At 40.0% G+C, this 13384-nt stretch overlaps 1 long non-coding RNA gene across 6 annotated transcripts; it reads right to left on the bottom strand.

The window, feature by feature from the left end:
- Positions 1 to 2170: 2170 nt before the first annotated feature.
- Positions 2171 to 6158, bottom strand: LOC101758410. Of its 6 annotated transcripts, none has more exons than XR_002676929.1 (4): positions 5869 to 6158; positions 5707 to 5806; positions 3753 to 5610; positions 2171 to 3318 (listed from the first exon to the last, which is right to left on the bottom strand). It is a non-coding gene; the product is annotated as an uncharacterized LOC101758410 (long non-coding RNA). The 6 variants fall into 6 exon arrangements; XR_002676931.1 differs by having other exon boundaries at positions 2171 to 5259; positions 5371 to 5610; XR_002676928.1 differs by having other exon boundaries at positions 2171 to 5259; positions 5448 to 5610; positions 5869 to 6154.
- Between the last annotated feature and the right edge of the window lie 7226 nt (positions 6159 to 13384).

Below are 13384 nucleotides of genomic sequence, written 5' to 3'. Positions count from 1 at the left end.
TTGGGAGTTAGGAGTATGAGTTACTTAGCTGGAAAATATGCGCAAGTTGTGATTATTTGCCAAAGTTAAGTTCACATGTCACAAAAATATATGAAAATCATGAATTCGCAGCCTCACCGATTTTGAGTTCACACTAACCAGAACTGCTTCTAAGTACACACAAATGAAAGCATGAATAAGTTTTGAAAATATCATCCTTCTCTCTATAAATATGATACCATTCCATCAAACAAGAAACAAATGTTACTTCCTAAGTTTTGGCATTTCATGGGTCGTGCAATCGTTTAACATATATGGCTGTTACAGCTTAATTGAAAACTTAGCTACAACAAATATCATGGAAAAGCATGCTTTGGCACTAACAAGGTAAATTAAACTTGAGCCACTGGACGGGAATCGACGATGTACTCCTATTGATCCTGGCAAGAAACTCTCATGCCCGGCCCGCATGATATGCTCTACCTTCCAACGAAAAACTACTGAAACTGCTCTGCCCTCTTGCCTCCCTCGTCCATCATGTGCAAGCTCATTGGCATGATGGATTGAACCTACTCGCGTGGAATGTGTAGTCCTTACATGTTGGAAAAAGGACCTCAGGTGAACCTTGTTACAAGTTCGATGATGTATCGTTTACTGTTTTCAAGTTGGGTGATCCAATTGATAATTTGTTGCAAGTTTGATGATGTGCTATATGTATTTTACTCCTGAATCTTCATTAACGAAGGCCGGGTTGATTATAAAGGTGGCAGTTAAAATTCAATATAATATAATTATAACTCCAACCGAAACTACTAGTTCTGGTGAGGTCAACGTGATTTCTTTTACACATGATCTCTAGGTTGTATATGATTAAAGTCCATCGCTTGATCTCTAGTATGTCTAGAACACCGGTCACTTGCAACGCCTTTTAAGACAAATTACCAAACAAACTCACATCGATATAGTTGTAACAGTTTCCACACAAATGCATTTTTACTATCTGCACATGTTTATAGTTGTGAATTCTTCATAGTAAACTTTTACAACAACAATAACAAACATCAAAGCCTTTCAATCCCAAACAAGTTAGGTTAGGGTAGAGCTGAAACGAAACAAGAACCAATTATCACGGTGCAAGCACATGAATGGCTGTTTTCCAAAAAGTCCTATTAAAGGAAAAATCTTTAGGCATATTCCATCATTTCAATTCTTCTTTTATTACCTCCTTCCATGTCAATTTTGGTTTTTCCCTTCCTCTATTCACATTATTATCGCTTCTTAGGGCAAGTATATTGGTGTTATCTGATAGGTGGTCTCATGCATTGGCACGTAATCTTGAGAAGACTTAACAAACAATCTATACAGTGGGTTGTCTTTTTAATTTATCTTATAGTAATTCTATTTCCTTAATTTGTGCATAAAAAGAAATATTATGAGTTGCATGAAACCAGAACTTGTGCAATGGTGTAGTCGTCATCTCATAGTCCTAAAATATAGCCTATGATATGGTTGTTTCACGAAACAACGAGCTCTTTCTCTCTCCTCGCCCTCTCTCCTCCACGTCAGCAAAAATCCTACGTGGCACTGCATGAGACGGTCTATGAGAATGCTAAGGTGCTACGCACCAATGCTTCTGCAGGTTTTCGTTGGACATGTCCAAACCATCTCAACCGGTGTTGGATATGCTTTTTCTTGAATTGGTACTACCTTGAACCTGTCGTGTATATCATCTTTCCAAACTCGGTATATATTCTTGTATAACCATAAATCCAATACAACATACACGTTTCTGCAACACAAATATACTGAACATGACGGATTTTTTAATGCCAACATTCTGCACCATACAACATTGCGGGTCTAATCATCCTTCTATAAAATTTGACTTTTAGCTTATGTGGTTCCCCCTTGTCACAAAGAGTTTGAGATGATTTGCGCCACTTCATCGGTTTTGATTCTATATCTAACATCTTCATGGTAATCTTTTTTAAAAACTAGGATGGTGCCCGTGCGTTGCCACGAGCAGCAAAATATTTATATTACAAAACATAGAGTATTTAATAAGAAGATAATAATGTGAAAATAAATTTAAAGACATATTTAATCTAAAAATGTAGTCACTATATTAAACAAAGCTAGACGGCACGGAGGGCAAGCAGTGTTATCCAATAACCTTTAAAAGAATGCACACCACATCCGAATTGGATCAGCCAGAAATTAATTTTACAAAAACTTTGAAAGAATGCACATCACATACTGTTTGGATCAGCCAGAAAATAAATTTTAAACAAAAAACCTTTGAAAGAATGCACATCACATCACATTTGGTTAATGGTCATTTGCTCTTGTCCAAACATTTCATTAATCACATGTTCTGCAAATAATCATATAAATCAGGACAATAGACTTCAATCATATTTTATTTGCAATCCTTAAAAGTCTAGTAATAATGTAAAAATGTCCCATCAAACAGAAAGAGGGCAGGGAATATGTCAAGGACTGTAACTCAACTAAAACATTGCAAAAATTAGCATATTCATTTTTTATACTGCGAAGAAACAAGAGTAAGTAAAAGCAAAGATAATGAGCTAATAAAAGTTAAAGCTACCTGCCCAAATCAAAGAGGAAATACGAAGTATATTGGATGAGGATAGCCAAGTTGAATGTCAGGTAGGCAGCACCGGTCATTGGTCGGCAAAGAAGCCTATACATGTGTATTGACTCATGAAAGACCTATTGTTGAGCACTCCATCATCATGGGCCTGCCTGCCTAGACACATTGCTTCTTAACAAGCTGCAAAAAGATGTATGGAGCAATGTTTTAGAATCTACCTTAATGCAACCATAATATGTAACCATGGTTTCATTTCTAAAACCAGTACACAAGATCAAGTAAACATGTGTATCATGCATGGTTGTTCGGTAGAAAAATGGCTAGTCATATTTACATGGAGGTAAAAGAATGTAAGAACCAATAAGAGATAGAAATTAGCTAATGATTTCTTAGTGATTCCTAGAGTTTCATTAGAATGTTGCTTTTTCTGATGCAAATACATTTCTTAGTGAGCAGAAAAAATGACATAGTTGGACAATGATCCATTTCCCCAGGTAGATAGATCACTGTTGCTTCTTCTGAAAACTGAATAACCATTTTGCATGATGATCCATGGTAGTCTAAGAAGGAATACTGCAGCTGCAAAAGAAGATACGTGCATACTAAAAATTGTAGATTCTGAAAAAAGGGAGAATTATAAAAAATATTTGGATAAGCAGACATGATAACATTTTTTTTGTCGAAGTTGTTATCTCCCAATTTTCACTCCATGGCTTCACCCATGCCTGACAGAACAAATAAAAACCATTACACATAACAAACCAAGGGATGCACTTATGAGTAATTGAAACTAAGAGTGGAAAACCAAAACAAAGAAACATCACCTGGAAGCTGACTGACAGGAATCATTTGAGTTAATGAGTAAAAAACATTCTAGACAAAAATTTTCAAATCAGTGCTTTCCATAGGAAGATCATATATCAGGAACCTTTTTTTTTGCGAGAAATATATAACAGGAACTTGAAAGATGCATCTACTGATTTTTCTATACAAGTTGTACCATAAATTTTTAGAATGATAACTCAACAAAAATAGACATCTAAATCGAATATATATGTCCAACCAGAATTTTTTCAACAACTCCAATATACACTATCTAAGTTTTCTAAACAATATTGCGAACATGGCAATGCTGGAACAAATAAACAGAGGAACAAACCTCCCATATCTGGTCGACAAAGCATTATCTTGGCCCATGATGACCATCTCCAACAGCAATTTTTAGAGTGTCTTGTCAATCTCGAATATCACTACAAAGAAAAAAAGATTCTCATCAATACAAAATAAATTCAGCTTAATACATCCTAAGTAACCTGATAGGTCCATTTCTGCCATGTGAATTCTCTTCTGCCCCATTCAGGCCATCCAGTATCACGGAACCTAGAATTCTTGCATTCCAAGTCTCAAAATGTTCTCCCACATTCTGCAGTGAATGCTAACAGAATGAATCTCAAGACACTCGTACATCTCACAATCAGTTGTTAAGAAAAACATGTCCACCAACCGGGAAGCAACCTGCTACACTTATCCGTAAAGTAAAAGCCTAAAGGAAACAATACGTACATAGATATTGATACATGGCTGACTATTTTATTCTTCTCCTTTCAAAACTTATATACAAATAAATTCAAAGTAGTTAGCAAACTGAGTACATTTTTACCACATACACTTTGAAGTCCAAACAGCCAGGACAATTGGAGGTTAACTTTCTTTTTTTTGTTTCAATTTACTTGAGCCTGACAACATGTTAAGCAATTTTGTCCCAACACATCACTAATCCACCTGACAACATGTTAAGCGTTTTTACCTGATCAGGATGTGAGATTTGCTACAATTTTACATGATCATGGTGGAGGATACCCTAAGTCAGATAAATGAAAAGAATTTCCCCACATCCTCCCTGCTGTAACCAAATGATACCTATGTGAGCTCATATATGTAACCAAATTATCAGCATTATTATTGTAATATAACTGGCTTTTGGACATAATTATTGTGACTAATAATTCAAAAGCTGTGTATAATTGATAAATTGGAATTGTGCATATACAGTCCTATTGAACTGAAATAAAGGCTCTAAAATTCTTTTAAGCAATATGGACATGTTGCAACCATGGCAAAAGGTTTCCAACTTGCATGATAGTCACAAACCACCGTACAGTTCATGTTTCAATGAAAAATAAAAGAAATGGTGGGAAAAAAGAGGGGCAAAAATATGTACTGTACCAGAACTAATTAATAATTAGAATGCCTTGAACTGAACAAATTACCCAATAAATTAGTGCATCCTGAAGCAGCCATTGGCTTAATCTAACATACAAACATTAAGCTGTTGATCAATGCTGCAAACAAATATATATGCTACATTTGTAATCATGTCAAAATTACATATGATGGCAAGATTAAGAAGCAGGATGAATAGTGTACCTAAGCTTCGGGCCTAATCTCTACCTCAACGAGCAGAATCATGGAGCCCACATCATTTCCCTACTGTTCCGTGGAGGCCGGGGCAGGCAGCGCTCGCTGGGCACCTCTGACGCGGATCCAGGCAGAGGAGTCCGCCCTCCATGGATCCACGCAGAGAAGATCGCCCTCCTTGGACCCAAGCTGCAGAGCTTCATGGCTTCACACGCTGCAGCCGACTTCGGCCCCTTCGTCGTCGTGTGCTGTTGGCAGTTCAGGAGCGGAGAAAAAAAAAGAAAAAAATCAGCTAAAGAAGAATAATGCAGAGAAAAGAAAACAGCACATATACGGAATAGCTTAAAATTGTGTAGTACTGTTTAAGTGATAGATTAACCAAGGCATTATCCAAATTCCACTGGTAAAGATCAGATGATCGTGTGTTGTTCAGTACCACTCATCCTATCAGGTACACAGCGGTTGAAGCCTGCAAACCTTATTATCCAACCGTGACCAAATAATACAATATGACCTCCTACAGCTTCGCCGGCTAGGGGAATATGTCAGGGGTGAACTTCTGCGCGGCGCTTATGCTCCCCTTGATCTTAATAGCTCCTCTGCAGAGCAACAGAACTCATCAGCAAAAAACTCCCAATTCCCAAATATCCTGAACCTGAATGAAAAAGAAATGGCATATTTTTTGTTCCCCTAACCGGATAAATGCAATCTGCAGGTTCGTCTTGCTGCTGGTGATTACAAGGAAATCGTTGTCAGTGAAGGAGATGGTAGCATCCGGCTTCCCCTAGTACAGACCTACATCAGAATCAAATCTTTCAGAATACCGATCCGACAAAGGACGACGCAAAAGGACAGACCTTTGGTGACCTCGCCCTTCTTAAGAACGCCCACGAAGATCTTCAGTCAACGCCAAGCTTCGACAACGCACAGCACCGAACATGAATTCACGAATCAGGAAGCCTGTCGATCTGGCCGGGGACAACGCACAGCACCGAACATGAATTCACGAATCAGGAAGCCCGTCGATCTGGCCGGGGACAGCGAGGGCAGCCGATTAGTTGAGGGCTCCTCTTCTACAGGCTCTTCTCGTGCTTGGCCTTGTGGAGCTCCATGGCCTAGTCGACCAGCATCTCGGCGGTGCGGCCCAGGGCCGGTCCTAAGATTTGGGAGGCCCGAGGCGAAAGTAAAATTTGGGGCCTTTTAATATAAATATTATACAAATATATATAAAATATTACCAATACATAATTAAATGTATCTAAAAGCAATATTCATATCAAATTATTTATACGTATTACCTTAAAAGTTTCTTCTAACATTCCTCGATGCAAAGTCACTTATGATAGAGTTTATGTCAATCTCATCCAATAATTTCTTCTCGATGCATAATGTTGCCAAACCATTTAACCTCTCCTGAGTCATTGTTGACCTCAAATAGTTCCTCAATAACTTCAACTTTGAAAAGCTTCTTTCAGCCGATGCGACAGTCACAGGCACAGTAAATAAGAGTCGGTAAGCAATGGAGACAATAGGATAACAATCCACATCTCTGACATGCTCAAAAATCTCCATAGCAGACATTACGTCATCTGCCAAAGTGAATTTCATAATCTTCAATTCAGAAATAAGATCATATACCTCAACATCAGATGAACCATCAAAAGAAAATGTTTCTGCAAATTTAATGCAACATTCTTCAAGTTCATTATCATTTAATGACTTCAAAGTGCTTGAGCTCATCAAAAATCCAAATATATCTTTAAACATCATGAGTTCTTCAAATCTGTTCTTCAAAGAAGCGATTGCCATATCAACCAAAACAAAAAAATATTCAACTTCAAAAGCCTTCTCAGCTTCAAGAATTTCTTCTTGGCAATTACTTTCATCAAATTATTTCTTCCTCGTAGCACGACGTTTTTCAGGAAATGATGCCTCCACACCCATGTCTGTTGCAATACCTTTGGCGATGATCAGACTAGAAGAAAACCCCTCATTTCTGTAATTCTCAAAGTATTGCATTATACCTTGTATTTGCTTCAAAGTAGAGTCAATGCACATGGCTGGTGATTGCAACTTCTTGCTCACTTTATTTACAGCAAATAAAATATCATGCCAGATAACCATACTAATTAGAAACTCAAAGCTGCCAAGTGCATCAAATAAATTTTTTGCATCACTTCTATCCTTAGGTTCAACGTCAGAATCATGATGTAACTCAGACAAAGCAGATCTTAACTCAGTAGCTTGATATCTTATTGCTGTAACACTTTTGATTCGACTCTCCCAACGAGTATTAGATAATGATTTCACAGTTAGACTAGGAACATGTTTAAGCAAAACATTCCATCTTTTCGTAGAACCAGCAAATAACACATATATGCGTTGAACAATTCCAAAAAAATGAAACAGCTTTCCCACTAGATTTTGCCATATCACAAAGAGTAAGATTTAGACTATGGCACGCACATGGCATATACAATGCTCTTGGATTGATATCAAGTAACCGTGTTTTTACCCCTTTGTATTTTCCTTTCATATTAGAATCATTGTCATGTCCTTGACCCCTTATGTCACTAATATTTAGGCCAAAGGACTCCATAGATTCAAGCAATACATTAAAAAGCCCCATACCAGATGTGTCATCCACCTTCAAGAACCCCAAAATGTACTCCTCAATTTTTATCTTGCCATCAGACAAATTAACACATCGAACTAATAAAGTCATTTGTTCTTGATGACTGACATCAAGGGTACAATCTAGGATAACAGAGAAATACTTGGCCTTTTTAACAACCTTTATGATATAACTTGTGATATCAGAAGCCAAAAGAGAGATCAACTCATTCTGAATTTTGTGACTAAGATAATGATAATGAATTTCTTTGTTCTGAATATGTCTAAGGTGGTCTTGCATTACCAAGTCAAATTCTGCAATCATCTCAACACAAGCTAAGAAATTACCATTACTATCATTATAAAGCTGCTCACTGCTTCCTCTGAAAGCCAAATTGCGTTTACCAAGAAATTTCACAATGGCTATTATTCTTAACAAAACTTGCCTCAACCGTTCTTTCTCCTTTGTGATTTGCTGCTGCAATTCTTTGTCAATTGTTTCTTTTTTCCGCAGTCTAGCTCTTAATTCATTCCAACTATTCATGTTACTAATATGCTCAACACTATTTTCATGTTCTTTAAGCTTCTCACTGGTATGCTTCCAATTTCTTAACCCATCACCTGCTAAGGAACTAGGACTCTTGCTAGTGCTAGACTTGAAGATCTTACAGCAGAAACAAAAAACTTTGTCAACATGCTTTGAATAAACTAACCATTTTCTATCATGTACCTCTCCATTGCTTAATTTTCTAGAATAATGAGCATATGAAAAATGTCTTGAGGCAGCATCTAGAGGAAATTTGATATTTTCTTCTCTTATAGGCCCTTTCTCGACTAATATGTCTCTTGCTTTATTATCAAGATTATCCCAATTTCTTGGATCATAAATATCTGAAGTGTAAATTGGTTCCTCATCAACATTAGCAGACTGTGCATGTGCACCTGATGCATTTACTGTGGTCTGAGAGTCACTTACATTGTTATCATCGACGTTGATGTTAACATTTTCTTCCTGATTCCCATTAGTTGGTTCATCCGCAACAACCATTGCCAACTCATCTGGGTTCGTCGAGGCGCCCGTATTACTCTTAGAGCCATGATAACTCTTGCAAAATTTATCCATAGTTCCTCTCTGTGATTCTATCAACTCATCCACACGTCTTTTCTTTTTCCTTTTCTCGCAGCCTGATTCATATTTTCTAGACGACATGATATCCCAATTCCCACGGTGCTGAAATTATTATAAATATACAATAGTTATAGATCAGTTGAAATTAAATAACTTGTGAATTAATAATTAATGATATGGAGAATTGTGGAATTGGTAATCGAGCAGCGTACCTGTGTGCTGACGCAGTCGAACAGGAACAACACGCGCACGACGGCACGAGTCACGACGAGGATCGCGCGTGCATGCGCTGGGAGCGCGGGCGCAGGCGCGCAGCACGCGTGCGGTGGTGTCCCTCTATCCCTGGCCGGCGCTGCGGTAGTGCGGCGTGCCGCGTGCGGCGGTGGCGCTGCGGTACCAGGAGGCTCTAATTGCGTGCGATCTGCTGCCCACAGGCTAATTACGTCGCCCGGCTGGCAGTCCCGTACGTGTACGTGATGTACTCCTGGGCAGGCCTGCACCTGGGGTGGGGCCCTGGGATTTGGGGGCCCAGGGCAGCCGCCCCCCCCCAAGGGCCGGCCCTGGTGCGGCCGAAGCACTGCTCCTTCCAGTAGGTGCTCTGGTAGATCTTGGAGTGCACAATCTGCTCCACCACGAGGATGCCGGGGATGCCACCGTGAGGAGGTGCGGCGGGCACAGTGCCGCCGCCGCGGCCGACGGCGCGGACCCGTGCAGGCGTGCGGTGGCCGTCGTCGTCGCCGCCGTGGACGTTGAGTGGTGGTACGCCGGCGTGAAGTGCGCCCGCTTGGACACTCGCAGCGGTCCCCAATCCTCCCGCGCCGCAACCACGACGCGGCGGCGGCGTAGACAACCGATGGGTCATCGATCGAGGAGGGAGCGGAGGGCGGCTTGGAGGCGACGGACGACGGGGTTGGAGATGACGGCGCCGGCGGGGTTCAAGGCTACGGACGGCAACTCGTTTTGGGGGGAATGCTAGGGTCGGCGGCGCAGGCGAGGCGGCGGAGGCGCGGATGCGTGTGGGATGCTGGCGTTGGCGGAGGCGATGGTGGCGTGGAACTGGGAAGGTAGGCGGAGGGACGGCTCGGAGGGGTGGAGGGGGATTGGACGGAAGGAGATGCTCGGGGTGAGGGCACGGATCGGAGGCGCACGACGTACGGCAAGAAAGTCTGGATTGGACGGTACAAATCGCCTCCAGCGCGGGACGAAGTCAAGCGGAAGGAAGGACGTACGAAAAAATTGTCTTCCTTTTGCTTTTTTTAGGAGTAGAGAAATAAATTGCTTACTTTACTCAAAAAGATCGCAAAACATATTTATAACTAACATGGTGTGTCTTCCCGTATATTTATCTCGATATATCTAGGGCTATCAACATTAAATGTCCTTTTTCTTAACGAATCACACAGAACAGACGTAGACGCTCACATACACGCATGAACATTCACCTCTACGAACACGCATATGCAATCATGCCCCTATAAGCACCTTAGAAAGACAGCTGGCAAATCCTCAAGATTGACGAAGACACCACTGGCGCCGTGCTGCCGACGGGCACGTCGCCTACCACTAAAAGAATAGCGCCGATTAAATCCTAAAATAAATCTTGGAAAATGTAAGTACCCATACTGAGTCAAGGAATCAAACCCGGGTGAGCAGGTTCCACGCCATAAGGAACCTTAACAGCTGCACTCAGTTTGCAACATTAAATGTTCTTGTACCCCTACCCCATTATATAAACATAGCTTTCTCATTAAGTTTTCTTGGCAGCAAAGGATACTATCCAAGCCCTTTACATAGAAGGTTGGCTCTGATTATTTTGTTACAACATTGTACGACCTGGGAAGAGGATCCAACATTCTAAAAACATATGAGCAGATGGTATATACATATTTTCCAGAAATGCGAGGCATCGGGAATAATCGACTGTGAACATTGATGAGTAGCTGACCAATCTAGTCCTTTGGCTCCGGTCCCCAATGCTAATGTCACACGAGTCGCCAACGAGAAGCCTTGGACACTATGGGATACATGACTAATTAACCACCGATGAATTTATACAAATGTTAGGTCAGTCTTAGTGCATGATTTCATCGCACTCTTACTAAAAGTGTCATGTCATCTTTTCAATGAAATGAAACTGTCACTCTCAGTGCATAGTTTCATTGCATAGTTTCATAGATAGCTTGGATCATTTAATTTTTGCTATGTGTTATGATCATGTATCATGCCATGAAACCATAACATGCTAAGTGCAAATTTTATTGGGTTTCATGGAACTTGGTAACTGTACCAAGTGGGTTCCATATGGGGATGAAACTCCCCTCTCCTCTCTCCTTATAATTAACCTGCCAAGTCAGCAGTTTGCTAATGTGGCATGGGATTTAATACCCATAAAACCCCGTGACACTCCTATTGAGACTGGCCTAATCCCAGTGTGCAGATAGGTGCTATTGTAGTGTGTAGATCTTCACTCTTGCACAAGATAATTTATGTATTGAGAGTGGAGCTGTTGAAGTAAATTGTTAATTACTCCATCAATCTATATTTATAAGGCAGGGTATAACTTGGTATGGTCTTCCAAATAACACTTTGATCATTCATTCATCTTATATTATATTGTTTATGATTATAAACTTATAAACATGGTAGAGTATATTTGATTAGGAATCCAACCATATAAAGTTCATATTATAGAAATAAAAAACTAATAATCAAATTATTGGTCAAAGATTGCAAAGTTTGAATGTTGATATACGCGTGCGCCTTAAATATAAAAACAGAGGGAGTAGACCAGAAGAGATTTCTAATCGTAATGTTGCACTAATCTTAGTCATTTGAATGGGTTGTTAAATTACAAAGTGGATATTGATCCATTAAGAAATTGGCCCAAGCAATGAGATATCTTTCCTTAAAAATTTTGAGTCCAGAATCGTATCATTGTGAATTGCCAATACGGACATTCTATCAACACAACTAATTAGTGTGCGAACGATCTGACGCTACTGTTCCAGCAATGTTAACATGGGCAATTGTTGCAGCCATGTTGAGCTCGACACAATCCCTCAGCAGGCGTGCAATAATCATAGGTGAACACCTATCAGTAGTATCTCTGGTTGGTAAATCATTCAGAGTGGAAGTTATGATCCTGCTATTGCTCAGACGGTTATGAGATCATGGATCATGCATGTACATCTTCAATCAACTCGGTGGTGATGGACGCCTAAATATTTTCCTTGAGATAGAGACTAGCAATATTCATCCCCAAGAGGCACCATTACCTTGGCCACCACTTGTCGAGATATGAAAGAGGCACCAGTTACAAATGACCCAAAATTTCACTAATCCCTTTCAGGAGAGCACGGGACATATACTCAGTATGAGATTCGGAGGCACCAGGACCGGGCGTCGAGGTGCCAGAACACATGGCACTACGTCAACAACCTTGGAGCAGAGTGAGACACTGATCTGTCGTCAACCCAGATTTGCCTCCTGTGTTAAGCTTGAAATAATGGTGGGCGAGTGCTGCATTGGCCCCGAAAAAAGAATTGGAGAAGACTACTGCTATACAAAGCACCTCCAGCGTCTTCTGTTCGGCTCAAGTCCTTTTGGAACATGAATTCCGATTAATTTTCAGTGCTTCCTGACATTGGGAGTTCAGTTGGTTCAAATCCCCTGCCACTTGGGTGTTGGAGTTCAGTTGGTTCAAATCATCTGGTATGTTCCTGTCATTGTAGCGGCGAGCCGACGAGAGAACGGCAGCACCAAAGATGCTAATCTTGTTAATTGCATCTAATTTCAGCCTAAGTCGTGTTCCTTGTCAATTGCCAAGCCAAATTATACACTATTCGTTAAGATACTGTTTTTCACCTCTAGTAGTGTAATAAGGGACAAAGCCACTACATCTTATCATTTTAATTTAGGAAGATGTTTGGACTATTCATAACATAATAGTACAACTGCAGCTCAGGGTCTTCCTTTTTTCTTGCTCCCGTTTGATGTTAGCTGGTCGAATAATATTCTGAATATTTTAGCAGCAGACCCTATCCGTCTCACAGAATGACCTTTTTGTTTGTGGCAGCAGACCCTTTCCATCCCAAGGAACGGCTCTTCCATGAAAAAACTATCTAAGGTTCCGACTGATCTTTATCAAAACTGGAGAATTCCACACATATACGATTGATTCAGTCCTCAATTTGTATGTATTGGTACGTCATGTTGTACTTCACATTTGTATCTTGTGATACTTAAACTTGTATACTAATGTTCTTCTTGAATTGTTATCCTTGTATTAAGAATTGTACTCGATGTTTTATGGGTGCTTTCTTATTTATGAAGGCAAACATATTTGTTTAGTTGCTTCGTACATATTATTCCATAAGAGGATTTTTAGAAGAGCTTTTCTCTTTTTTTCAAGCACTCTAAAATTTCTCTTTTTAGAATGGTTGAAAAAAATTAGAGTCATGGAAAGATATGAAGTACCTAGAAGTATCTAAAGTATCTAAAGAAAAGTACCTAAAGAAAAGTACCGAAAAGTACCAAATATGTGGGACCAAGTACAAAAACAGTGGGTCCATACACATTTAATTTAATTTTTAATTATCTTTCTCAGATCAACGGCTAGCAAAATTTTAATA

This window comes from Setaria italica, chromosome I (assembly GCF_000263155.2).
Source record: "Setaria italica strain Yugu1 chromosome I, Setaria_italica_v2.0, whole genome shotgun sequence".
Classification (NCBI taxonomy): Eukaryota; Viridiplantae; Streptophyta; class Magnoliopsida; order Poales; family Poaceae; genus Setaria; species Setaria italica.
The sequence above is the reverse complement of the archived record's forward strand: the minus strand, read 5'-3'. Positions and strand labels throughout refer to the sequence as shown.